The sequence below is a fragment of the Ornithorhynchus anatinus genome, chromosome 3 (genome assembly GCF_004115215.2).
Source record: "Ornithorhynchus anatinus isolate Pmale09 chromosome 3, mOrnAna1.pri.v4, whole genome shotgun sequence".
NCBI classification, from domain to species: Eukaryota; Metazoa; Chordata; class Mammalia; order Monotremata; family Ornithorhynchidae; genus Ornithorhynchus; species Ornithorhynchus anatinus.
The window spans coordinates 27,224,503-27,251,164 of record NC_041730.1 but is presented as its reverse complement, the minus strand read 5'-3'; the positions used below and the strand labels follow the sequence as shown (position 1 = coordinate 27,251,164).

General features: G+C 38.7%; 1 non-coding gene across 1 annotated transcript; it reads left to right on the top strand.

Moving 5' to 3' along the window:
- The first annotated feature begins 17,464 nt into the window (after window positions 1–17,464).
- On the top strand, window positions 17,465–17,601 carry LOC114810392. The gene has a single exon (XR_003758092.1). It is a non-coding gene; the product is annotated as a small nucleolar RNA SNORA7 (small nucleolar RNA).
- Window positions 17,602–26,662: the final 9,061 nt, after the last annotated feature.

The following is a 26,662-nucleotide window of genomic DNA, read 5'->3' as shown; positions in this document are numbered from 1 at the left end:
TTCAGACTAAAATAGTTCTTGGTACAAGTCTGACTACTACCAATATGAGAGAAGTGATGGATTGCTGCAGGTAGTAGGAAAACTGCAATGAGAGAGAATATTTTTTATGACAAGCATCATGCATTCTATGGCCCAAAGGACAGTGGTGTGAATCCTGTCCTAAAGGTCAACATGTAACAACTGCTCACTGACTGATCATGAAGTTCAGAAAATGTGGGATGAGCACATCAATAAAATCTCCATTCTCATCAGTGGTCTTAGGTACCACTCCAAGAAATCTAGATCTTCAATTTCCTATAGTTAACCATCTCAAACTGGCACCAAGCTTGACAGAGGCATTGAAGGCTACAAACCTAACTTCAGGCAGTAAAGATACTGGTCCAACTGCCATATCTGTGGACCCCTACATAGCGGACACAAGCTCACTTACCATTCTTCTGATCTAGAAGTGGGAAGAAACTCTCCACTCCCAGCAGAGTTCAGTAATACGCACGTTGTCTTTCTGAGGAAGAGCAATTTGGTCAATCAATCATATTTATTGAGTGCTTACTCTGTATGCATAGTACTGTACTGAGCTCTTAGGAGAGTATAATACAACAGAATCGATAGAACCATTCTCTGCCCATAACAAACTCACAGTCTAGAGGGAAAAACATGTATTAATATAAATAAATTATGGATATGGACAAAAGTGCTGTGGGGCTGAGGGAGGGATGAATAAAAGGAGCAAACCCGGGCGATGCAGAAGGGAGTCGGGGAAGAAGAAATAAGGGCTTAGTCAAGAAGCGCTCTTGAAGGAGAGATGTACCTTCAGTAAGGTTTTGAAGTATGGAGAGTAATTGTCTGTTGGGTGTGAAGAGAAGGGAATTCCAGACCAGGGTCAGGATGTGGGCAGGTCCCTTGTCATAACCATATGGGTCGGGGAGGGTGTTTCTCTTGGCTTCCTGGGAAGCTTCTTGCCAGAAGATTGAACCACGTAACTCACCAATGGTGGAAAATAGTACACCTTGAAATTAATGCCACTTTCAACCTGAATGTAGTATAACTGGCTTGGTCTTTGCTGCTAGACAGCTGCAGGAGAAATGCGTAGGGTAATATTTGGACCAGAACATGATCTTCATCAAACTCACAGAGGCTTTCGACTCATTTAATTGCCATGGTCAGTGTGCTGTGCTTCATAGGTTTAGCTGTCTGGAAAAGTTGGTTCATGCCAAGAAGCTGCTTGATTTTTGCTTGGCAGTCTGAGTTCTGGATCCAGGTTGCTTTTCAACACGCTTCACCATCATAAATGAAGTCAAATAAGGCTGTGTTTTCACACCCAAGCCTTTCAACGTGTTTTCATAATAATAATGATGACATTTGTTAAGCACTCACTATGTGCCAGACACTGTACTAAGCACTGGGAGGACCCAAGCAAATTTTGTTGGTCAGAGTCCCTGTCTCACTGGGAGCTCCCAGTCTCAATCCCAATTTTACAGATGAGGCAACTGAGGTCCACAGAAGTGAAGTGACTCACCCAAAGTCACACAGCAGACAAGTGGTGGGGTCAGGATTAAAACCCATGAACTTCTGACTCCCAGGCCCATGCTCTAGCCACTACAGCATGCTATTCCTTCTTTCATGTTTCAAAGACATGGAAGAAGGAGTCTTTATGCAGTATCACCTAGGCAGAGGACTTGAATTTTATAGCAACTTTGTGTGAAGATGAAGATAGAAAGGCTTATCTGTGTACTTTTATTTGTACCCTTTTTTTTTTACATAGCATTAGATAAGTGCCTACCATGTGTCCAGCACCATTTTAAATGGTGAGGTAGATACAGGTTTATCATAGTGGACACAACACCTGTCCAACATAGGGCTCACAGTCTAAATAGGAGGGAATAGGATTTAATCTCCATTGTATAGCTGAGGAAACAGGCACAGAGAAGTTAAGAGACTTGTCCAAGGTTCACTGCAAGTTATTGGCAGATTTGGGATTAGAACTCAGGAACCCTGAGTCCCAGGCCTGTGCTCTTTCAACTAATAAATAATACTCTTCAAGACATGCAATTGCTCAATGAACATTTTGCACAGGTTGCTAAAAGCTTTCCTCTGAGAGGCCGAAAATGACTTAAGTCATATTCTTACCACATCTGAGCACCACCTGCTATTCTGAGTTCATTGGCTAGCAGTGTGGCTTAGTGGAAAGAGCATGGGTTTGCGAGTCAGAGTATGTGGGTTCTAATCCTGCTTCCACCACTTTTTTGCTATTTGACCTTGGGCAAGTCACTTAACCTCTCTGTGCCTCAATTACCTCATCTGTAAAATGGGGATTAAGACTGTGAGCCCCACGTGGGACAACCTGATTACCTTGTATCTACCCCAGCCCTTAGAACAGTGATTGGTATATACTAAGCACTTAACAAATACCATAATTATTACTATTCATTATTATTATTACATTCACTGCATACAATGTGTTTACAGTCTAGAGGATGAGCTTACCATATAGACCCCTGATATAATTGGAGAGCAGTGTAGCCTAGTGGAAAGATCATTTGGGAGCCAGAGGATCTGGGTTCTAAACACTGCTTGGCTACTGAACTGCTGTCTGACCTTGAGCAAGTCACTTAACTTCCCTGTGCTTCAGTTTCTTCATCTGCAAAATGGGAATTAAATCCTACTCCCTCCTACTTAGACTGTGAGCCCCATATGAGACAGGGACTGTTTCCAAAATGCTTAACTTCTATCCACCCTAGTGCTTAGAAGAGCGCTAGGCATATAGTAAGCGCTTAAGCACCATTATTATAACTGTATTTAACTCCAGCACTTATTTTTATACTTAATGTTCATTCATTCATTCATTCAAGTGTATTTATTAAGTGCATACTGTGTGCAGAGCACTGTACTAAGTGTTTGGGAAAGTACAATGTAGCAATAAGATCTCTTTATATGTAGATATAGTACACTAGCTTATTCTGGTATTTCCTTTTAGCAAACCCAGTCTAGTCCTTGTCTGACCCTTGTTCTTCCAACTGATTTCACTATTTGTTAATATTCAGTATGTTTGTTTCCACGGTAGATTTTAAGCTTCTCGTGGACTGACTCACGTGTGCTGCTGCTATATATCCCAGGTACAATGTGTTGCCCTCAGTAGGTCTATAAAAGTTACCACTGCTTTCTACTAAAATGATCTTCAAGACGTTTTGCTTTTTTTTGGTGTGATTGACCTTAAACCTATTATAGAAACAGAAGAAAAGTTACAACCACAACTTTATGTTCCACTGAGGCCAGGGCTTGGAAATTTGCAGGGTGTGATAGGGACTCCTGACATTAGAGCTGCCATTTGGCTATTCAGTCTTTTTATGGCCAATACACTGTAGAGTAGTTAAGGTATTTACAGCATTGACTCATAATCGGTAGCTTCACATGCTGCACTATAACCGACTCAATGCTTCAGCTACAGAGTGTGAGGTCGGCCGTGGGCCGAACACCTGGGTCTCTAAAAGTGTCTCCCAGAACACTGAAAGTGACAGGACCGAGACTCATGAGCCATATTTGGTGGGAGCCTCGATCGTCAACAGACCAAATGGTTGACATGACTCACTTCGGATATGGCCCATTAAACGTACGAGGCCCTAGAGGCTCTTAAAACAAACTGAGCTATATTAGCTAGATCTTTGAAATTTTCCTGTGCTTTTACTAAGCTTTCTTGCCAGGGAAAGGAAAGGAAATGCAATTTCTAAGGAAGTTTTACTTATATTTTCATTTCCCAAGTAAATTTGATATTCCTAGCTTTCAGACTAAATTAGTTTCTTTAAATTTCAGCAGTGTCAACTGTTGTTTGAAAAACATGCAGTCTCCTGAGTGACTCTCCTAAATTTAGAGGACTTTTTTTCCTTCCCTTTCAAGTCTCCTCGAATAGTTTAATGAGTAAAGTACCACTTATGACACTTCGTTGCTACAGCAACTTGCTTTTTCTTACACACTGTCAGACTTAATGTTTTTACTTTTTCATTCTCTATGCTTTGTTTTAATAGGATAAAAGATATGATAAACATGATTTCTCTTTTCCTTGTTTCACATATGACCCCATTAGAATGAATAAATGAAAAAGTATACATGTCCAAATGTGGAACATGCTCACACCTAGTTACTTGATGTCATTATTTTGAAGTTATAATGTTGATGACAAGCACAGTGGTTTCCCACTCCTTAAAGTAATTAATAGATTTGTTCATTGTACTAAAAGTTTTCTCTTTTGTCAGACATAATTTAAGTAAATTAGATACTAAAGTGCATATGGGTTTAACAGATATCAAATAATAACATATTATCAAGGATCCAATGATACAGAATTGCTTTGGGAAAAAAAATTGTAGCCAGATACAAAGTTTCCATGGTAATAATTTCAAAGCAGTTATATATTTTATATTTTTAGAGTATGCAAATTTTACCAAGGTTAAAGCATTTTAGGACACTCAGGATTTGCTGGAATTGCACTTGTACCAATAGTTTTTCACCTTGGAGAGGCTTGGTTTAAATTTCCATCATTTTCAGTATTTCAGTAATTCACTAACTTCAGTGCATTCACTGACATCCCATGATAGTAAATGCCAGGGTAAAACAATGGCCTAAGTCTTAGTATCAAACCCGTATCCTGGGAATACTCACAGAGTATGATGAGATAGTATGGTTAAAAGTAAGAACAGACTTTTATAATATTGGCTTAAATTGACTAGAATTTACACCATATGACTCTGAATCCCCCAGATGACCAGGTGATAATAATAATAATGATAATAATGGTATTTCTTAGTTGATAAGCATTTTTCTGAGGACTGAGGTAGACTGTGAGCCCGTCATTGAGCAGGGATTGTCTCTATCTGTTGCCGAATTGTACATTCCAAGCTCTTAGTACAGTGCTCTGCATATAGTAAGCGTTCAATAAATACTACTAAATGAATAAATACAATACAGATACAATCTTTGTCTCATTTGAGGGTCACAGTCTAAAGGAGATGGAGACCATATCTTTAATTCGCAATTTACTGATGATGAAACTGGAGCACAGAGTTAAACAATTAGCCCAAGGTCACATAGAAGGCACTTAGCAGAGCTGGGATTTAGAACCCATGTTTTCCGATTGCCAGGCCCAAGCTTTTTCTACTAGGTCTCATTGCTTCTCAGTATTTTTTAGGCACTATGGTAGATATACTATTATCAGATCAGATTAAATCCCTGTCCCACATGAGTATCACAGACTAAAGGAGAGGGAGAGCACATTCATATCCATAGTCATGTTCAATTCCCATTTTTCAGATGATGAAACTGAGGTGTGGACAATTTAAGTGATTTTCCCATGATCAGAGAGGAGGCAGATGATGGACCTGAGATTAGAATCCAGATCTTGTGACTCCAAGTACTGTGCTTTTTCCACTAGGTCAAGCTGCTTCCCATAAGGGGGAATACTATCCATTACCATGAGAAGGAACCCTAGGCCCATGCACATCAGGGTACAAGAATGAAGTTTAAGGTCTCACATCAACCAGAGCTTCTATAGAAAGAGAGACTTAGAAAATGCTCTATTTCCCCACTCACTCCCACCCACTTCTATGAAGAGGATGCCCCAACCCTTAACCTAAAAGAAGATAGATAAGAACACTGTACCAGGTCAGAAACACAAAACGACAAGATCCTGATATTGGATTGAAGGGTTCAGGTATAAGGAATAATAAGACCTTAATATCAAATTCTTCTTACTCACTTTTGTAAGGAAGAAACCCTGCCCCTTCAAGAGTCTACAATATGTATAATAAAGCCCATATCTAGAAGACTCTAAGACCCACAGGGAAAGGTTAAAGGCTACCTTTAAAGGCTTCTACCCCAAGCCAGGATCAGGAAACATCAGCTCCAAGAAAATGTTCCAGAAGCCCAACCTCCCTCTATTTATATTGACCAGGAACAGATATCTGTGAACAGAGAGGAGTTCCTGGAATGGGACGAAACCCAAGTTCTGGCATTCTCCCCATTTCCACCATTTTAATTGTTTTGAACCATTAAACTTTATTAATAATAGTAATAATAATAGTATTTGATAAGCACTTACTATGTGCCAGGCATTGTGCTAAACACTGGGGTAGATACACACAAACCAGGGTGGACATAGTCCATTTCACTGTCTTAACCCCCTTTTCACAGACGAGGTAACTTGAGGCACAGAGAGGCAAAGTGACTTGCCCAAAGTCACATAGCAGACAAAGGGCAGAGCTGGGATTAGAAATCAGAAGGTCATGATTTAATAATAATGATAATAATGGTGGTATTTGTTAAGAACTTACTTTGTGCAAAGCACTGTTCTAAGCTCTGGGGAAGGTACAAGGTAATCAGGATGTCCCACGTGGGGCTCACAGTTTTAATCCCCATTTTACAGATGAAGTAACTAAGGCGCAAAGAAGTTAAGTGACTTGGCCAAAGTCACACAGCTGATAAGAGGCAGAACCCGAATTAGAACCCACAACCTCTGACTCCCAAGCCCCAGCTCTTACCACTGATGTGTGTAAGTGTATAACAACCTTCACATGAAGCAAAAACTCTCACTCTTGGATTCGAAGCTCTCCATCACCTAGCCCCCTTCTACCTCACCTCCCTTCTCTCTGTCTACAGCCCAACCCACAAACTCCGCTCCTTTGTCACTAACCTCCGCACTGTGCCTCATTCTCGCCTGTCCTGCCATCAACCACTGACCCATGTCCTACCTCTTACCTGGAATGCCTCCCTCCTCATATCTGCCAACTAACTTTCTTCTCCCCTTCAAAACCCTAATGAGAGCTCACCTCCTCCAGGAGGCCTTCCCAGACTGAGCCCCCTTTTCCTCTGCTCCTCTTCCCCTCCCCATCGCCCCTACTCCCTCCCTCTGCTCTAACGCCTTCCCCTCCAGCAGCACTTGTGTATATTTGTACATATTACTCTATTTTATTAATGATGTGTATATATCTAGAATTCTATTCATTTATTTTGATGGTATTGATGCCTGTCTACTTGTTTTGTTTTGTTGTCTGTCTCCTCCTTCTAGACTGTGAGCCCATTGTTGGGTAGGGATTGTCACTATCTGTTGCTGAATTGTACTTTCCAAGTACTTAGTACAGTGCTCTGCACACAGTAAGTGCTCAATAAATACGATTGAGTGATTGATTGAATGAATAACAAATACTATTAATATTATCATTATTATTATTTTTATTATTAAGTATTTCTGACTCCCAGGCCCTTGGTCTATCCACTAGACCATGCTGCTTCTCACTTGACACTACAGACTTGCTGAACTTACACTTTCTCTGAAGCAATGCACTTTCATGATTAGAGCATGGGCCTGGGAGTCAGTGAAGAGGAGCTAGGTTCTAATCCAGGCTCTGACCCGTATCTGCTGTGTGACACTGGGCAAGTCACTAAGTGTCTCTATACCTCTATATATCTGTAAAATGGTGATTAAGACTGTGAGGCCCATGTGGGACATGGACTGCATCCATTCCGGTAAGCTTGCCTCTACCCCAGAGCTTAGTACAGTGCCTGGCACAAAGTAAGTGCTTAATAAATACCAAAGAAGCTTTGAATTTTGAAGTATTGTATCTATTAACTACTCTATCTAGGTATGTCCTCCCACTTCAGTGTTGTGAGACCCTTGTGGGCTAGTGGTTGTATCTTAATCAATGTTGATGCATTTGCCCCATTGTTTAGAATAGTGATTCACACCATCTAAACATTTAATAAATTTTTGTGGCACCAGTAGTAAAACAAGCAGATGTCACTAATTGGTATCCTATTAGTTCCACCAGGGAGAAGGCGACTGAATCGTGTCACAGAAGAATCTAGCAAATCAACACTCTTAGGATTTAACTTCCTTCCGGAGAAGCATTTGTTAAGCATTTCCTAGATGCCAGGTAATGTACTAAGCACTGGAGATAGTCCCTGTCCCACAAAGGGCTCGCGGTATCTCTATCCCTATTTTACAGATGAGGTAGCTGAGGCCCATAGAAGTGTAATGATATGCTCAAGGTCACACAGCAGACAAATGCCAGAGAGGGGGATGGAATTCAGGTCCTTCAGATTCCCAGGCTCATGCTGTATACTTTTGCTGTTGTTGCCCCATGTTTTCCAAATTGACCTTTCACCCAAAAATACTACCACAGACTGCACCAGAGAAACCTGTGTTAAGTCCAAATTGGCAGGCAACATTGTCCATATCCTGAAGTGGAAGTACATACAAAGTCAGACAGTAAGTGGTGAGACAAGAAATCACTGATGAAAATGGCTCCTGTATCCATCCACATAGGCTTCGAACCTTCTTCTACAAGCTTCTCTTGGAATCAGGACCTTTATTCATGAAGAATCTTCATTCACTGCTGCCATAGCAGCTTTGTTTGTACCAAAGTAATTAAAAGTTAAAGGCTCACCTTGACGTTGTGTAAATTTAATGTGTTTACCTTAGTCAGATTTTAAGCCTGTTGTCAACCTCCTAAAAAACACTTGCCAAGTCTGAGGCTAGAATTATATCATCAAAGTGATTTGGATAAAAGGCTGGTAATTCAGGAAAAAAACAGTATAATTTACTCTATTATCTAGTGGCGGCAGGTGCCCCAAATGGTTTATGCCTTTTCCTGAGTAAATGATGGAGCTAGACTAATAGTATTGATCAATCAATGATATTTATTGAATGCTTACTGTGGGCCGGCACTATAATAAGTACTTGGGAGACAACACTACAGCAAACCTGACAGAAACTTTTCCTGTCATCAAGGAGCTTACAGTCTAGAGTGGGAGACAGATCTGTGTACATAAATGCTGTGGAACTGCAAGTGGGGTCAGTAACATGAGGAATGGAAATGAATCGAAGTGCATGGCTGTTGCAGAAGGAAGGGTGAATAGGGGATAGTAGGACTTAGTTAAGAAAGGCCTCTTGGAGGAGTTTTGATTTTAGGAGGGCTTTGAAGGTGAAGATAGAAGTGGTCTGTCAGATATGCAAGCTCCCCCCAGACTGTAAGCTTATTGTGGACAGCTAAGGCCTCTGTTTATTGTTGTAATGTGCTCTCCCAAGTGCTTAATACAGTGCTCAGCACACAGTAAGTGATCAATATGTATGACAATGAATGAGTGAGCTCCTGACCAGAGGGAGGACTTGGGAAAGGGTCGGGGGTGAGATGAATTACATGGTGTCTCACAAGCTCCTAACTTTGATGTTGTCCTTGACTCATGTCTCTCATTCAACCCACATATTCATTTTGTCACCAGGTTCTGTTGGTTCAACCTTCACAAAATCTTTTCCTTTCCTACGTTAATCCAAACACTTATCCTTTCCCCAGTTTGGGAGTCAGAGGTCATGTGTTCTAATCCTGGCTCCGCCGCTGGCCAGCTGTAAGACTTTGGGCAAGTCACTTAACTTCTCAGTGCCTCAGTTACCTCATCTGTAAAATGGGAATTAAAACTGTGAGACCCACATGGGACAACCCGATCATCTTGCATCCCCCTCGCAGGGCTTAGAACAGTGCTTTGCAGATAGTAAGTGCTTAACAAATACCACCATTATTATTATACTGCAGCAGCCTCCTTGGTGACTTCCCTGCCTCCTGTCTTTTCCCCCATCCAGTCCATATCTATACTTTATTCTGCTGCCCAGATTATTTTTCTACAAAACCATTCAGTCCATGTTTCCACACTCCTCAAGAGCTTCCAGTGGTGGATGGGTTGCCCAATTACTTCTTCATCAAACAGAAACTTCTTACCACTTTTCTAAATTTCCTACTACATACAACCCAGCCCATACACTTCGGTCTGCCAATGTCAACCTACTCACTTTTACCTCAGTCTGATTTATTTCTCTACTTACCCCCTTATGCATATCCTCCCTCTGGCCTGGAATGCCCTCCCTCTTCATATCTGACAGATAATCACTCTCCCAACCTTCAAGGTGTTATTAAAGAACATCTCCTCCAAGATGCCTTCTCCAACTAAGCCCTCATTTCCTCTTCTCCACTCCCTTCTGTGTCACCCAGCACTTGAGTTTGCATCTTTTAGTCACCCCTTCCTAGGCTCTAAGCACTTATGTACATATCTATTTTTTATTTATATTAATGTCTGTCTCTGCCTCTAGACTGTAAGCTCACTGTGGGCAGGGAAAGTGTCTATCAACTTTGTTATATGATATATAATATGTTATATCATCTCCTCTTCTAGACTGTGAGCCCATTGTTGGGTAGGGATTATCTTTTGTCTCTGTTGCCAGATTGTACTTTCCAAGTGCTTAGTACAGTGCTCTGCACACAGTAAGCGCTCAATAAAATACGACTGAATGAATGCTTGAATGAATACTCCCAAAGGCTTAGAACAGTAGTCTGCACATAGTGCTCAGAAACGTTTGATTGAATAATTTATGGATGGAGGAACAAGGTGTGCAAGTGGGATTATAGTAGGAAATCTAAGAGGTAAGGAAGGATTGAGGAGAGAAATTGAGTGCCTTGAAGCTTACCGTTAGGCAATTCTGTTTGATCTGTAAGAGGATGAGTAGCCACTGGAGTTTTTTGAGAAGTGGGTAGACATTGACTAAAGATATTATAGAAAAATAATCCAAGTAGCCACGAGAGACTGGAGACAAGTGACTGATGCAGCAATGAAAGTGGGATAGTAGTAGTAATAGAATTATTAGCCGTAGCATATAAGAGCCTACTGTGTGCAGAGTTCAGTACCAAGCATTAGGAAAGACTACACAAATGAGAATTAGACATGGGTTCCTGGCCCTCATGATGCTCACAGTCTAAAAATTAAAAAGGGAGTGGGGACTGGTGACAGGCAAGTAAGGTGAAACAAAACATTAAGACAACATAAACACAGTAAACAAAGAAAGGGATGGCACAGTTACTAGATGACAGTTGGTCTCTCTGTCTCTGTAGAGTCTCTTCTTTGTATTGTAGATAAGCCTTGGTCTAATCGTGAAGGCTTCAGGACCAAGAATCTTTGTGACAGAACTCTATAGCTAGTGGCTAGTGCAGACAGCTCCACTTGCGTTATCTCGTGGCTGTTAGTTATAGTCCCTCCAGGACATGTGGTGAAAAAATGAGAAGGTGGGCAGAGATGCAGCACAGGGCAGAGCAGCATGGCTTAGAGGAATGGCATGCCTCTGGGAATCAGAGATCATGGGTTCTAATTCCAGCTCTCCACCCTATTACTTAACTACTACAAATTACTTATCTTCTCTGTTGCTGTTTCCTCACTTATAAAATAGGGGGTCATTACCTGTTCTTCCTCTGGCTCATATACCGTGAGCATCCATATGGGACAGGGATTGTGTCTGACCTGCTTGTCTTGTATCTGTCCCAGAACTTGCTTGGTCCACAGTAAGGGATTTACAAATTCCACCATTATTATTAAAATCCATGGACTCCTTCTGGATTTGATTCTATCCAGATGGTTGGCCTCATTATCTCTTAAGTCTGCTAGTGTAGATTTAAACTCAAATACTTCTTAGATTAAGTTGTCTTCTTCTTTATATGAAGGAATAAGACATATATAAATCCATATCGTTATTATCATAGAATTCTATTTAGATTTCCACTGGCAAGTTGAACTACAATAAGTTAATACAAAATAGACACAATTCCTATTTGAGTTTATGAGTAGAAAAAGAAAAATGAACTCTGACTGGAAACTTTATCACAAACTTAGAAGTGATTTGAAAGAGCCAGGGCTGTGCGTTGTAAACAAAAAAATTTAAAACACCTATATACACTTTTACTAATATGGTTTCAGACCAACAAATCTAATCATTAAACTATCAATGCATTTCACTGGGATCTAGCACAGTATTTACTGATTCAAATCTATTAGTATATACCCATGTTTTGCCAAAGCCAGATTACAAAATATCAGGTAAGACTCTGGAATGACTTTATTATAGTTAAGATTAAGAAAGGAATGTGATTTATATTTTGTGCTCATATGTAACCACAATCATACTTTATCATTGCTGAGATAATTATTTTAATTCAACATTTATTGAATGATCAATTTGGACCTCTACAAATAACCTCTACCTGGGGTCTTCACATTTAGCTTAACAAAGATATTTGGAAGAAACCGCTGACCCTGACTTTATTTTTATCAATGCAATTAGCTCGAATCTGGTACAGTGCAATGCTGAGAGTTTAAGTGACACTCATTTACCATTTTGAGAAAAGTAAAAGTATATGTTAAATTCCTACAACTCTATTTAGTTTTTCACTCCCGTTTCTGAACAATATGTTGAAGCAGACAAGTATTCTGGGAAGAAAAAGCATAATAAAGGATTTGACATAGAATGTACTGACTAGCAAAGGCCAAAGTAAAAGTCATGACAGAGAATACCATTATAGGATCTTCATATCTCAAAGGCCATAAAGGGGTATATAACTACTTTATCATTGAGAAAATTCCACTGTAAGATCTCCAAAAAGCCCAATACTGTGTCACTGCCCTCTTCTTTCAGAAAGCATCAAGCTATTCCCTAGATGCAAAAATGCTAGCATTATATATAATCATTCCTTACCCTACCTAGTGGTAAAGTGTCAATGAAAATATGAATTGCACACCAGAATCTTCTGAAAATCCCATGGAGAAACAGATGGAATGGTTCTATTTTTCCTGCCAGAAATGATTTAGGAAGAAATGGTGAGTACCCAGCGTGAGGTTCCCTTCTTTCCCTTTATAAACATTGTACAAGTTGCTCAGGAAAAAGTACGAGCAATTATTAAATGAGGATGACTTTTATATGCATTATCCAAGATGTTTTCAAAAGAAATCATAATGTAAATGTAATCATTTATCAATCCCAATCCCGCATACCAGAAAAGTATTTCCATTCTTTCATGTACAGTACAATTACTACTTTGCAACCTCTCACTTGAGAGAAATCTAAATATATAAAATAGATCTCCATCTACCTGAGTTAAACTTACTCAACTGTTCACTTCTTCTGTGGTCTGTGTGCACTTTCAATTCATTAGAAAGTTCTTCCAACTCAGCAGACTATAAATATCATGAAAAATCCTTAAAAGGTTAATCCATACCATGCTCTATGGTGATGATGCTATATGGTGATGACAGCTTCTGACAGCACATATTCAAGAAGACAGATGGATAATTGTGCACTTATTTAAGTAAACTGATGCTTTGGATTGATAAAAGCCTGAAGAAAAGTAAGGTTTTTACAGCATCCTGAAGGAAAAGCACTCTCACAATCTTCTTGAGGGCAGAGAATGTGTTTACTAACTATTAAATGGAATCAATAAATCAGTGGTATTTACTGAGTTCATACTATGTAGAGTGCTCTCCACATAGTAAGTCATCAATAAATACCATTGATTGACAGATATTTATGGCTGACAGAAAGCTCAAACCAGATCTGCTAACTTGATAGTACTCAATTCTATGATAAATGGATTATTCATTCATTCATTTTGAAATGACACTTAATAATCAATCAACTCTTAGCAATGCTGAGTCTATCAGTTGTGTTATATTCTACTCTCCCAAGTGCTTAGTACAGTCCTCTAAACACAGTGAGCACTCAAGAAATACCAATAGTCAGTCAATCGTATTAGATATTTATTATGTGCAAAGTGCTATACTAAGCACTGGGGAGAGTATAATCTAACAAAATAATAGACACATTCTCTGCCCACAGTGAGCTTACAGTTTAGAGGGAGAAACAGATTTTAATATATGTAAAATTACAAATACCATGCTGTGGGACTGGGAGGGGGAATGAATAAAGGAAGCAGGAAAAGGAGCTGGAGAAAAGAGTGGGAGAAAAGAAAAGAAGGCTTGCTGATTAAATGTTTCATTAGCCCAGCCAAGAAGCACAGCATAGTTTTTCGAGAGATTAGCAGAGTGTGTTGTAACTGTGTTACCAAGCTTTATATCAAGCCACAGTTTTAAACCATCTAACATCCTTTACTCATTCATTCATTCAATCGTATTTATGGTACATTCCCAGCGCTTAGTACAGTTATCTGCACATAGTAAGCGCTCAATAAATACTATTGAATAAGTGAATGAATTGAGCACTTACTGTGTGAAGAGCACTGTACTAAATGCTTGGAAAGACCAATTCAGCAACAATCAGAGACAATCCCTGCCCACAACAGACTCACAGTCTAGAAGGGGGGACACAGACATCAAAACAAATAAACAGGCATCAATAGCATCAATATAAATAAATAGAATTAAAGATTTTCCACATCATTAATATAAATAGAATTATAAATATGTATACATATACACAACTGCTGTGGGGTGGGGAGCAGGGGAAGAGCAAAGAGTGCGAATTGGGGCTATGGGGAGGGGAGGGAGAGCAGAAGAAAAGGGGGGCTTAGTTTGGAAAGGCCTCCTAGTCTGAAAAAGCCTCTCTGAAGGCACATCAAGCTTTTTGAAAAGTTCCATCAGTGTCATCTTAAAGATCAAATAGCATCCTGCCAGCCATACTCAAGCATTCAGAGCAAGTTAGGAATTGCCAGCCATGAGGTCTTGGAACTCAGTCAGTCAGCAGCATTGCAGCTCAGCCTCACTGGGATTGACATGCAAAATTAATAGATAATTATAGAATATCCGCTAGCCTCTTATTATAGTGATCTTAAAGGTAGCATCAAAAAGCAACGTGGGAAGAACTATTTAAAAATGGTAAAAATCAATCAATAAGTGGTATTTATTGAGCACTTACTATGTGCACAGAACACTATACTAAGCACATGGGAGAGTACAAACAGCAGAATTTGCAGATACATTCTGGTCCATAATTAGCTTACAGTTTAGGGGGGACAGAAATGGACTGTTTTCAGACAATTGCACTACACAGTCCAGATTGACAATTAGAAAAATTACCCTCTTTAAGGAGAAGTCTGGGAAATAGGAGGACAAAGAGACAGATCCAAAAACAGACACTGCTAGGACAAATTCATTGGAGCGATAAAGGATACTTTCTGAGGCACACAAATTAAAATTGACTGTCAACTATGCACAGTTTTTTTCTTCACATTCAAACATGTGAACAGAACTTACTGTCAGAAGATATGATCCTGAAATAGGAAGGTCAGAGAAGTAAATCAGGCTGGGGTCAGGTATATCGGTCTATTATGAAACTGGATTGTGCTGTGGTGTGTTCTTCCTAAAGCCCTGCTATCAGTCAACTTGGTAGAGCACTACTTTGGATAAAAGTAGACCTGCGTTCCAGCTGCAGTTCTGAGGTTATGTATCAAAAGTGAAGCCATTTTACCCAAAAACCACCTACATGTTCCATGAGGTGGGTGAGACTAAGAGGAATCCTTATAAATAACTACTTGGCCAAAGCAGGTACCATGCTAAACCATCAGCTGGATCATGGCACCTTAGCACAACACTGTGGTTTAGTCATTTTGGCTTTAAGTGGGATCTCACATAAAAAAAAAAAATAGTTTGTGTGCACTTATTGCCTGTTTGCTCATTGCCTTAGTGGCACAGTGGGGACACAGATGACGGGGTAAGAGAGTTCGAGAGGTTCTGCACAGATCTCTAGCAATATAATCAAGCCTCACAACTGAAGCTCATTCCTTGTTCTTGACAGAAGACTCTATCATTCTTCCTGAGAGACCTGGGAGTCCACAATTATAACAGTTCTGCATGAGGATGGTGACATCTCTGTTCCCCTGACAGCTCTAGCTGCCAATTTGTTCAGACTCCAGGGATGTCCTGAGGCCCCTAGTGAGGAGGAAAGCAGAATTAGGTACAGCATATACTCGAAATGCTCTCTCTTAATAAGGTGGACATGGTATTATTAAAGTATCTGGGTATGTGGTTCCAGAATATCAATCGATCAGTCACATTTGTGGAATGCCTACTGTTTATGGTACTATTTGAAGAGGTACAGCAGAATTAATAATAAAAATTGTGTTATTTGTTAAGTGCTCACAATGTTCTGAGGACTGTATTAATTACTGGTCCAAGTTACAAAATAAGTAGGACACAGATCCTGTCTTACATGAAGATCTTAATCTGAGTGAAAGGGAAAACAAGTGTTGAATCCCTGTTTTACAGATAAGGAAACTGAGGCACAGAGAATTTTTGTGACTTGCCCAAGATTACAAAAGCAGGCAAGTATCAAAGTCCACATTAGAACCCAATCCTCTTTCGGGTAATACTACTAATAATAATAATGATAAATCTGGTATTTGTTAATAGTTTACTATATGTCAGACACTTGCCTAAGTGCTGGGGTAGATGCAAGCAAATCGAGCTGGACACAGTCCTTGTCCCATGTGGGGCTCACAGTCTCAATTCCCATTTTGCAGAGGGGGTAACTGAAGCCCAGAGAAGTGAAGTGATTTTCCCAAGGTCACGCAGCAAAGGTACAGAGTCACAATTAGGATTCATGATCTTCTGACTCTCTGGCCTGTGCTCTATCCACTATGCCATGCTATTTCCCCGGTGCATACTCTTCCCACTAGGCTACACTGCTTAATGATCCAACAACTCTGTCAGTTTACAATCTATCTGGGGACAATCCCCGAACTGAATTACAGACATGTAGGTAAGTGCTTTGGGGATTATGAGTGCTAAGGTGGTTTGGTAGTGCTGAAGTGGCAGTTGGGAGGTTTTTAGGTGAGAAAAAGTACAAACGAATCTCTTGGAGGGGATTTATCTATATGAGATACCCTTCCAACTTTAGGTTAACACAGCATTAGCTTGGACCTCTTCTGATCAAGGTCAAAAATTATTATACTGAAAAATTATATAAACATCCTTATTCCATACAAAGGTATCAATTCTGTTCCTGCCTTATTCTGTGAAGACATTTCAACCGAAGAGCTACAAAGAGCTGCACATTTTGGCAGCAAAATGAAAAACTGGGCTTTATAGAAACCACTGTAAATTTGTATCAATCTCTGGAATAAATGTTCTCTACATGTTGAGTTCTGGCATCCAGTTACAGACCTAGTAGGAACAGATATATAACCCCCCTTCCTCCCTAATCCAGTGATTAAAGCAGGATTATGTGATCGATGCAGCCTATTCTCATTGGCAGACTCCCTAGGAAGCCAATAGACTTCTGTACTTTCTCACTCATTCAATCAGATGAAGCCAAAATTGAGAAGCTAGTTCAAACAGAGGCTTCAAGTGTTGGTCTCCCTTTGTGATTGGAGTGCTCCTGAGGAACTGCTCAAAATTTCCTGTATCTCTGGAAAGACAGGTCCAGAACAGTCCCTTTTTTGAGATATCCCCAAAAAGGGAGTTGTGCTAGAACCACATTGGATTTGAATGCCCTCATTCACCTTTTACCAGGCCTGGTAAGAATTTTAGAATTTCAAGCCCTATCAATCAATCAATCAATGGTATTTATTGAGCACTTACTATGTGTAGAGCACTGTGTTAAGATTTTGGGCATTCTGTACAATGCAACAGAATTAGTGGATCTAGTCTATGCCTTCACCTCTCAGAGTTGCCCCTGGAGAGTTTCCAGGACTCTACAAGACTCAACTAGGGAGGAAGAGTCAAGCAGAGACATATCCATTTCATTCCTAGCTTGGACAGTGGCTAGTGAGTAGAAGACAATCTGCTACAAGTCAAAACTCATCTGTGTTGGACAGCAGCAGCATGGGAGAAAGTCAAGGTGGAGACTCAGGTTTACTGTGTGGAAGTAGGCAATGGTAAACCAATTATGTATTATAACCAAGAAAACTCTATGGGTACACTACCAGAATGATTACAGATGGAGGTGGGGTATCCTGGGCGAAATGTGTCCATGGCAAAACTATAAACATAGTTTATAGTGTCCATGGCGTATACCTATAAACAAGTTTATCCTCTACAGGAGAAAAAATACTAGAATATAAAGGAATAATTTATATATCATTATAAAGATATGTACATAAGTGTTGTGTGGTTAGGGGTGTGGCAAATATCAAAAGTCCAAAGTTCACAGATCCAAGTCCACTGATCCAAGTCCAGCAACATACTCAGGGGTGGCCTCTTGGAGGAGATGTGATTTCAACAATGCTTTAAAGGTGAAGAGATTGGTGATCTTCTGTCCCCAGAAGAACATGCAAGTGGGATGTTAAAAGGTTTCACCAGACAGAAACTGCGTGTGAGCTAAAATTTATGCCAGAAGACCCATTCTCAGTCCACTCATCAACCCAACCATGGGTTGGCGCTTCATGTCAATGGGGTTAATTTTGGGTATTATATGAAGGGATTGTACGGACATGTTGTTATTTTCATGGACTATGATCCTCTACTTTGACAATTTGTGCAGTTGTTACCTTGCTTTCTCCCACACTCAAGGGGAAAATATGTCTCATAATTTTCAGTTATGTAAGAATATAAGGCATGCCATTACTAGGTTAGACCCAGCCCAGTAAACTGTCTCTGATAGACACTTGAAGAAATGATGTGATTGTTTTCTCTCCTTGATATCTATATTAATGATTGGGAATCTAATATCTGTACACTTAACTTTCCTTTTAGAAGTCCATTATGGACATCTGAGAAAAATTAGTCTAATTGCATGGGCATTTTTAGAGCCCTTTTTCATTGTGCATCTGTACTTGTAGCGGAGATAATTTAGGAATTGAAATAAGGTTTATGGTGGTTGTAAGCTTATTTTTCTGGTGGTGGGGTGCTTTTTTGTTGTTGTTGTTGTTTGTTTTTTATTCAATTCATTGTATGAGGCCAATCCTTGCTGTTGAATGTTTCTGGGGACCTTGAGGAGTTATTTTTTTTCAGTTTTTCATCAACATTTTTATTCTTTATTCTAATAAAAACCAGCAAAAAAAATCCCCTAGAAACTAAAGAGGCAACTTTATTTTAAGATACAGGTAAATGTACTTGAGTTTTCTGACTTTGCCAATGCTTTCTTCTTGGCCATCCACCATCTTTAGAGAAATATTTGTATCCAAAATATTGACGTAGAGATTACAATTCTTCTTACTCAAGTAATTCATTTCTTGAAATAATCAGCCCAGTCTAATTCATGGAGTTCATCACTTCTACTGATTGACCTACTTTTAAGGGAATTTATGGCACATTATTGACTTCTATTTGAAATTAAATTGTAGTGCCCCTAAAAATACCAGTGTCTATACATGCATATATGTATAAAAATTTACATTAGTCTGAGATTAAGGGCGAGGCTACACTTGCAAAAATAAGTCTATTTAACCTATTTCCATACTGCAATGACTCAGTTAATGCTTTTGGTTGCTCCATGAAAAGAGAAGTAAAGTGAATGACTGTTACATGAAGTATGTAGTTAGCCACAGGAAATAATATCAAGTTCATTAAAAGGTTCCAAAAATCAAAAAAAAAAGTCAAAAGAAAATACCAATATATTTTTAAATGAGCTAAAAACCTGATTATTATTAAGTAGTAATGTAAATACAAGCCAATAATATATTTAATTTTTTTAAAATTTTCAGTGTGTTAATGTTTATATCTTATCTGACGGGGAAAGGCACCTTGGTCTACTAGACTTGGGTTAAAGCAATACTTATGCTGAATATTGATTTTCAACTGAATCAAAACGCATCAAATTTTGAGGAGAGTAAAGGAGAGGTTTAATTGAAAATATCAGCATAACATTCAACAGTGCTATCCCAAGGAAAACTTTATAAAGGGGATGATTATATTCTATTGTCACTTCCATTGACACTATCCTTTCTTATGACTACTGGATACCATTACCGTTCTCTGCTAGATAAGGCAAAATGAATTTTTAATTATACAAATTATTTTTCACTGGAATTTGGGAGTAATCAATTAAACAAAACAATTTCAGTAATTTTCTTTTGGGGGGTCTAATGTGGGTATTCTTTCAGTTTTTTACTTTTTTTCTCCTTTGATCAATGAAAAATTACATATTAAAGACATATAAAAGACAATTTTGAAAACTTTGCCAAGGAACATATTAGCTGTTGGATGATTTGACTAATGACACAAATTCTCCCAGGACCTAGAGTAACTTCCTGGAAGTAAGAAACTTTGAAAAACCCACTGAAACTTTTAGATAATTGGCAGATAGGTGCATTATGCACACTTTATTTGTACAATCTGTGCATCAGTCTAACAATTGTATCTCAGTCTTCTAATAGAGTTATTACTTTATACAATGTCCCCAGCGTTAGTACTCAAAGTACCTACCCTTAAGCCTTATGGAAATTGGGCTCAGTGACTGTACATTTATAAGGCAGGTTTCTGATTATTGTACATCTACTCTAACTTTTAGTTCATTGTTTAGTACATAGAAAGTGCTTAACAAATACCACAATTGACAGTCAATTAAATTGTGTGTATATGATTCAAATTTACTATATGATTGATTAACCATGACCTATGTCATTTATTGAACTCTGTAGCTAAAGGAATTAAAGCTCTCCAAAAAAAAAAAAGAAAGATACTTCCTAAAATCTGCCCTCTTTCCTAAAGTTTCTAATTCCTTAAAGATAGACATCCCCCAGTTATTTCAATGCCAGTCTCTATTTTAACTTAATCTTTATTTATCCAAAGTACAACGTAAGATTTGGTTAAATATCATACAGGCAATGATCTGAAAAAAAAGTAAAATAAATCACACTATGCACGTTTTTCAAAATAAAAAATGTCATGGCCACCATAATGCCATTCATTCATTCATTCATTCATATTTACTGAGCACTTTGTGCAAAGCACTGTACTAAGCACTTGGGAGAATATAGTATAACAAGGAACAGACACATTCCTGGGCACAATGAGCTCCCAGTCTACAGAGGGAAAGACATGAATATAGTTAGATAAATAAATTAAAAATAAATGAATTACCGATATATACAAAATGTATACACATATGTTACATATATACATTGCATTTTCATTATTTATTTAAATTGATAAAGATTATCTTCAGAAAAAAAGTGCAACAGATTGTCATTTAAGTTGATCTTTAACCTATTGCATTGTTACCCCAATTTGAATGATTTTAAAAATAAAACTTTAAAATCTAAATGATTTTCACAATCCTGACAGCATGCATCCCTGTTCAAAAATATAATAGAGATTTTTGCAGATATATAGAGATGAATAGCTATCTTTTATTTTTGAAGTTAATACTACTGCTCACATTTCTATAAAACTGTGATTGAATCTTGACTAATGAGTTTCTTCTTTGAACTGGGTCCATGTCTTCAAAAAAGGTAAAGCAAATTCAGTAAGATTTTAAACCACAAAAATTCCCTAAAATATTCTTATTTTAATCAATGTGTGCATGTGTGTGTGTGTGTGTGTGTGTGTGTGTGTGTGTTTCCTTGTCTGTGTTCATGAAAGTGAAGAACCCTAACTCTTTCAAAAGTGGGACAGCCTGGTCGGTGTCTTTCACTTTGGATCAGTACATACTGGGCATAATTTGATGTTAATTATGTTTTTACTGTACTCTTTCAAGTGCTCAGTACAGTGACCTGCACAAGTTAAGCACTAAATAAATACCTTGGATTGATCAATAGATGCTACAGTGACCTGCACAAGTTAAGCATTAAATAAATACCTTTAATTGATCAATAGATGCCAATCCTTTTGGTCTGACCCACTCGTTGACAGGAAAAACAGAAAATCATCAACATTAGTTTGTAACAATAATCTTCATTAACTAGAATTAGTCAAAAAAATTCACATGAAAGAAATCTCCATATTATATAAACATAGAATTTTGTTGCCAAACATTATGGTCCAGTAGAAAGAGCACAGGTTTGGGATCACAGAACATGGGTTCTAATCCTGACTCTACCATTTTCCTGCTGTGTGATCTTGGGCAAGTCACTTAAATTCTTTGTGCCTCTGTTCCCTCATCTTCAAAATGAAGATTTAACACCTATTCTTCCTCCTATTTGGACTGTGAGTTCCATGTGGGACCCGATTATCTTCCATCTCTGGCAGCTCTTAGTATCTAGTACATTCTCACTAAATACTGAATATAATTTTACCCTGTCCAAGATTAGCTCAATGAAGCTGAAGCTGAAGCTGTTTAGGTAACATTCATTTTTTGTAACAGCAGCTGTGCCAGGTTAAAGTATAATGAAACTCTGCACACAGCAAATGCTCAAAAATACAATTGATTGATGATTAAGGTAAAAGACTATTGTCTTTTAAAACACTTTACTTATATTTGAATTAATTTTCTCTCAATTCATTCAATGCCAGGATAGTTGTCCAGAAACCAGTTTGATTCTCTATGTTTCTGAAATAGTCTTTTGAATATTATTTTAAAGCTTATTTTAAATTGTTAGGTTGTTTAATGTTAATATAAGGTAGTTGAAGGAGACTTATAAGTAGCTTGATTTAGAAGTTAAAGGTTAATGCTATCCTTGTCTTGGGAATTTTATTTGGTACTGAGTGTCTTTTTTTGGCAATGAATTGCTTTGTGTTTAGCTCCTACTGATGTGTCTAAAGACCTTAGGGCACTGGGCATGTATCAATTTAAACTTTCCTCCATTCTTCTCTAGGAATCAGAGTTGTTAGGAATGATTAAATGTGAAGAGGTCCCTGACTCTTATATAGCACTCAACATTTGGAGTAACAAAAACAAAAATAGGGCTTTCTGTAATTAAAAAAAAGACCTCTCATCACTCTGTAAACTCCGTCATGGGTCACTGTAGTTCTATGAGATAGAGACATGAGATAAAATCAAGGGAAAAAGTTAAATCTTGTTTCTTTGAACATTCATGATGATCCAAACTAACCCTAGAGGGAATCAATCAATTAATGGTACTTATTGAGCACTGTGTGTGGAGCACTTGGCAAAGTATAGTTCAATAGAGTTGAAAGACATGAACCCTGGGGAATTTAAAAGGATTGGAAGATAAAAATTTGTGGTGCTGAATGTTGATTTTCCAGTAGCCATAAGACCACGCTGTATACAAAGTGCCTTAGGAAAGATGTGGAAATAAGAAAGGAATATTAAAAAATTTCCCTACATGTTTTAAAAAGTTTGATATAAAGTTAAATCCACCAAATATGTTGGACTAGCCCAAAATGGGTTGCTATGAAGATATCAGATAGCTATCAGTATGATCTTTATTCATCTGAAGAAACCCTTGGGTCCCTCTTGACCTGCGTGACATTTCTCCTTGGTAAATTGAGATAAAAAAGCACAGTCTTTACTGCCCTTGGCTTTTTTCACACTCTCCCTGTTAAGTGTCCATTATCTCATCCATGTTATTTATTGAGCACATGCTATGTGCATATCACTGTACTAAATGCCTGGTGGAGTACAATACACCAGAATTGGTAGTGACATTTCCTGTCCACAATAAGCATGCATCCTAGAGGAGGAGACAGACATTAATGTAAATAAAGAATTTATATTCTATAATTTGTACAATATGCAAAGTCACTGTACTAAGCACTGGGGTGTATACAAGTAAATTGAGTTGGACATAGTCCCTGTCCCATGTGCTCCCCATCTCAATTACCATTTAACAGATGAGGTAACTGAGACGTAAAGAAGTGAAATGACCTGCCCAAAGTCACACAGCAGACAAGATGCTATGGGACTGAAGATGGAGTGAATACCAAATGCCCAGAGGTCACAGATCCAGGGACATAGACTTCCCTAAGTAACCAAAAAGCAATCTTGCACCTCCACAGTCCAGCTGATGGAAACAAAAAATATTTCAAAAGGGGCTACTTCACACATTTGCACTTAGTTATTAAATCCATGACAGTTACCCAAGGCCCCTCAGAATAATAACCAAGGGTAGGAAAAAAAATCTTGACTTTTTGTTTACAGTGAAAGGTTACTGAGGTAGAAAAAGCTATTAGGATACGAACAGGTAGGTCTAATGGCTCTTACTTACTCCATGGGGCCTTGGCTATATCTGATTCATATTCCAGTGGGTTGGCCTTTTGTGGCCTGCTGGAAAGCCGTAAAGGTGCTGACAGCAAGAATGACTGCATCACAAATGCACACTTTCCTCATTTCCATCTCTGCTGTCCTAAGAGACTGACTTTATTATTAGAAAGTCTAATGCAGTGCTGTAGGTTTTCTTCTCTTCTCCATTTCATCTTGAATGTCTTGCCCACTGCATCCCTACTGGCTGAAAAATTCTACCCTGACAGATCTATTAATTGTCAGAACCCCTCTACCTTGGTCCCTTTCCCACACTTCTGTTTCACATCCTGCCCCTTGGAACTAAGTTCTACTTACTTTTCTAGCTATGCCTAAAGGTGAACCCAGTTCACTGCTGTACCATCAAAGCTTCACACTGAAACTCTAACAAAAAAATGAACTAGTCATTGAGGGTTACTAATATCAGATGGGTAATTTCCACTTAAGGGTTTAGCCAAGCATGAAAGCCTGGAGAATAAATAATAGGGCAGGAAGAATACCAAATGAAGGAATCTGTAATGTGCAGAAAATTTCCATGAATGAAGGATTCAAAGACTGTACATTTGTTGTGGGCAGGAAACGTTTCTACCAACTCTGTTAAATTATCCTCTCCCAAGGACTTGGGCCAGTGCTCAATAACTGTCACTGTTGAAAGAGGTAATTTAGCAATTTCCTCTCTAGCTTTTGTATCATTAAAGTACCTACACTTTATAGCTTTAAGGAATTACTCTCCTCCTCTGTTCTGTACACTTGTTCCACTCCAAAGACTATTCTGTGACAGGGTCATCGTCAAGAACCCCCTCTGAGCTTACAAAGTATGCTTGGCTCACTTTCCATCTCCTCGTCTTATGTTGCATTTGTATTAATTTGGGACAACGAAATATGCAATACAATGAGAAGTAATATGGCTGAGTAGAAAGAGTATGGGCCTGGGAATCAGAGCACCTGGGTTCTAATTGTGGTTCTGCTGTGTGACCTTGGGTCAATCCCTTCATTTCTCATTGCTGCCTTTTCCTCATCTGCAAAATGGAGATGCAGTACCTGTTCTCTCTCCTACTTAGAGTCTAAGTCCCATGTGGTCCCCGATCATCTTGTATCTACCCCAGCATTTTACTACTGTGCTTGACACATAGTAAGTGCTTAGCAAATATCACAATTATTATCACTTTTTTTTACTAATTGCATTGCAATTCAGGACATTCTCATCTAAAAAAAAATGAGATGTGAGTTGATCATTTTCTGATCTAAAATTAATTTTTAGGATTGCACGTTAAGTAAGAGGAGAAGCTGTGTGATCTAATGGATAGAGCATGGTCCTGGGAGTCAGAAGGACCTGGGCCCTAATCCTGGCTCTGCCACATGCCTGCTGTATGACCTTGGGCAAGTCACTCCACATCTCTGTGCCTCAGTTACCTCATCTGTAAAATGGAGATTAAGACTGTGAGCCCAACATGGGACACGGACTGTGCCCAGTTTGATTAGCCTGTATCTACCTCAGCACTTAGAACAGTGACTGGCACGTACTAAGTGCTTAACAAATACCATTAAAAAAAAATTAAGAGACTGTATGTTCAGTTTGTTAAATCAACCTAGGCTGATTCATTCCTCACATTCAATTCTGAAAGAACATTAAAAATATTCCTTTCCTGTGGTTCGGGGAGAAAACGACTTTGTGCTAGCTCCCCAAAGTCTCCCTTCTTCAGAATAGTCATAATAAAATTCTTTACTGGGAAGCACCAATACAGTTTTCACTATGCAGGAAGAAGATTCACTGGCTCTGCCTATGTCAAGGCTTGGTCTATAAAAGAAGTGAACATAAAGAACGGTTCCATGCGTGAGTCAGGGTTCAGGCCTGTGGGTTAGAGAATTCAGCAGTAATACTCCTTACATGCACGTGCCATACAACTCCAAGTGTCAAGATGCCATTGTGCAGGATGTCTTTCAGACAGCATAAGGTGTGAAGTGTTTGCCCTGAAAATAACACAAATATTCCCAATCTAAAATTGTTCAAAATTCCACCAGTCTTTGTTCTTTTAAAAAAGTAAATATAAAACGGGTCATAGTTCACCTTCTTTGACTATTCACTGGAAATTGTTGGATCTCATATAATAGGAAATTTAAAGTGAAAATCTGAGTAGTCTCTAAGCAACTTGCAACTTTGGTCTGAATGGTCTTGAATAATAAGGGTCTGGGTATACTTCAAGTGTGTTGGTGGACAAAAGGAAAGGCATTCTGTTACCTTATCACATTCTTCTTGATCAAGTCAAAAATTCAAATCTATCTGCAAGCAGTAAGCGCTACATAAATATGATTGAATGAATGAATACGTTTAAACATTTTGTAAGAGAATTTTCTGATATAAACCACTGTGTCCTATCAATGCCAAAGATCACTAAAATCAAAGGACTTTATCTGTTTATTAATGTGCATGGTAGCCAAACTGCTGATTAGATTAGATTCTAAAGTTGAAGCCTCAGGTAGAGAATAAACTGAATTTGATAGAACCAAGTATACAATGAAGACTAGGAATATGGATAGTACTGTAGAGTGAACTTTTGAAGTAAAGACAGCTTTCAAAACAGACTTGAACAGAACACCAGCATTGTTGTTACCGTGGATACAGCAGGCCTGCGGGAGGCGGGGAACTGAAGGGAGAGGGCCACTTGGAGCCCTGTTTTACATGCAGAGCAGAGTCACTTTACTCTATTTTACTCAGCACTGCTGCAATTTCTGATCAACTAAGTGTAAAGCAGGAACAGTTTTGACAACAGCTCT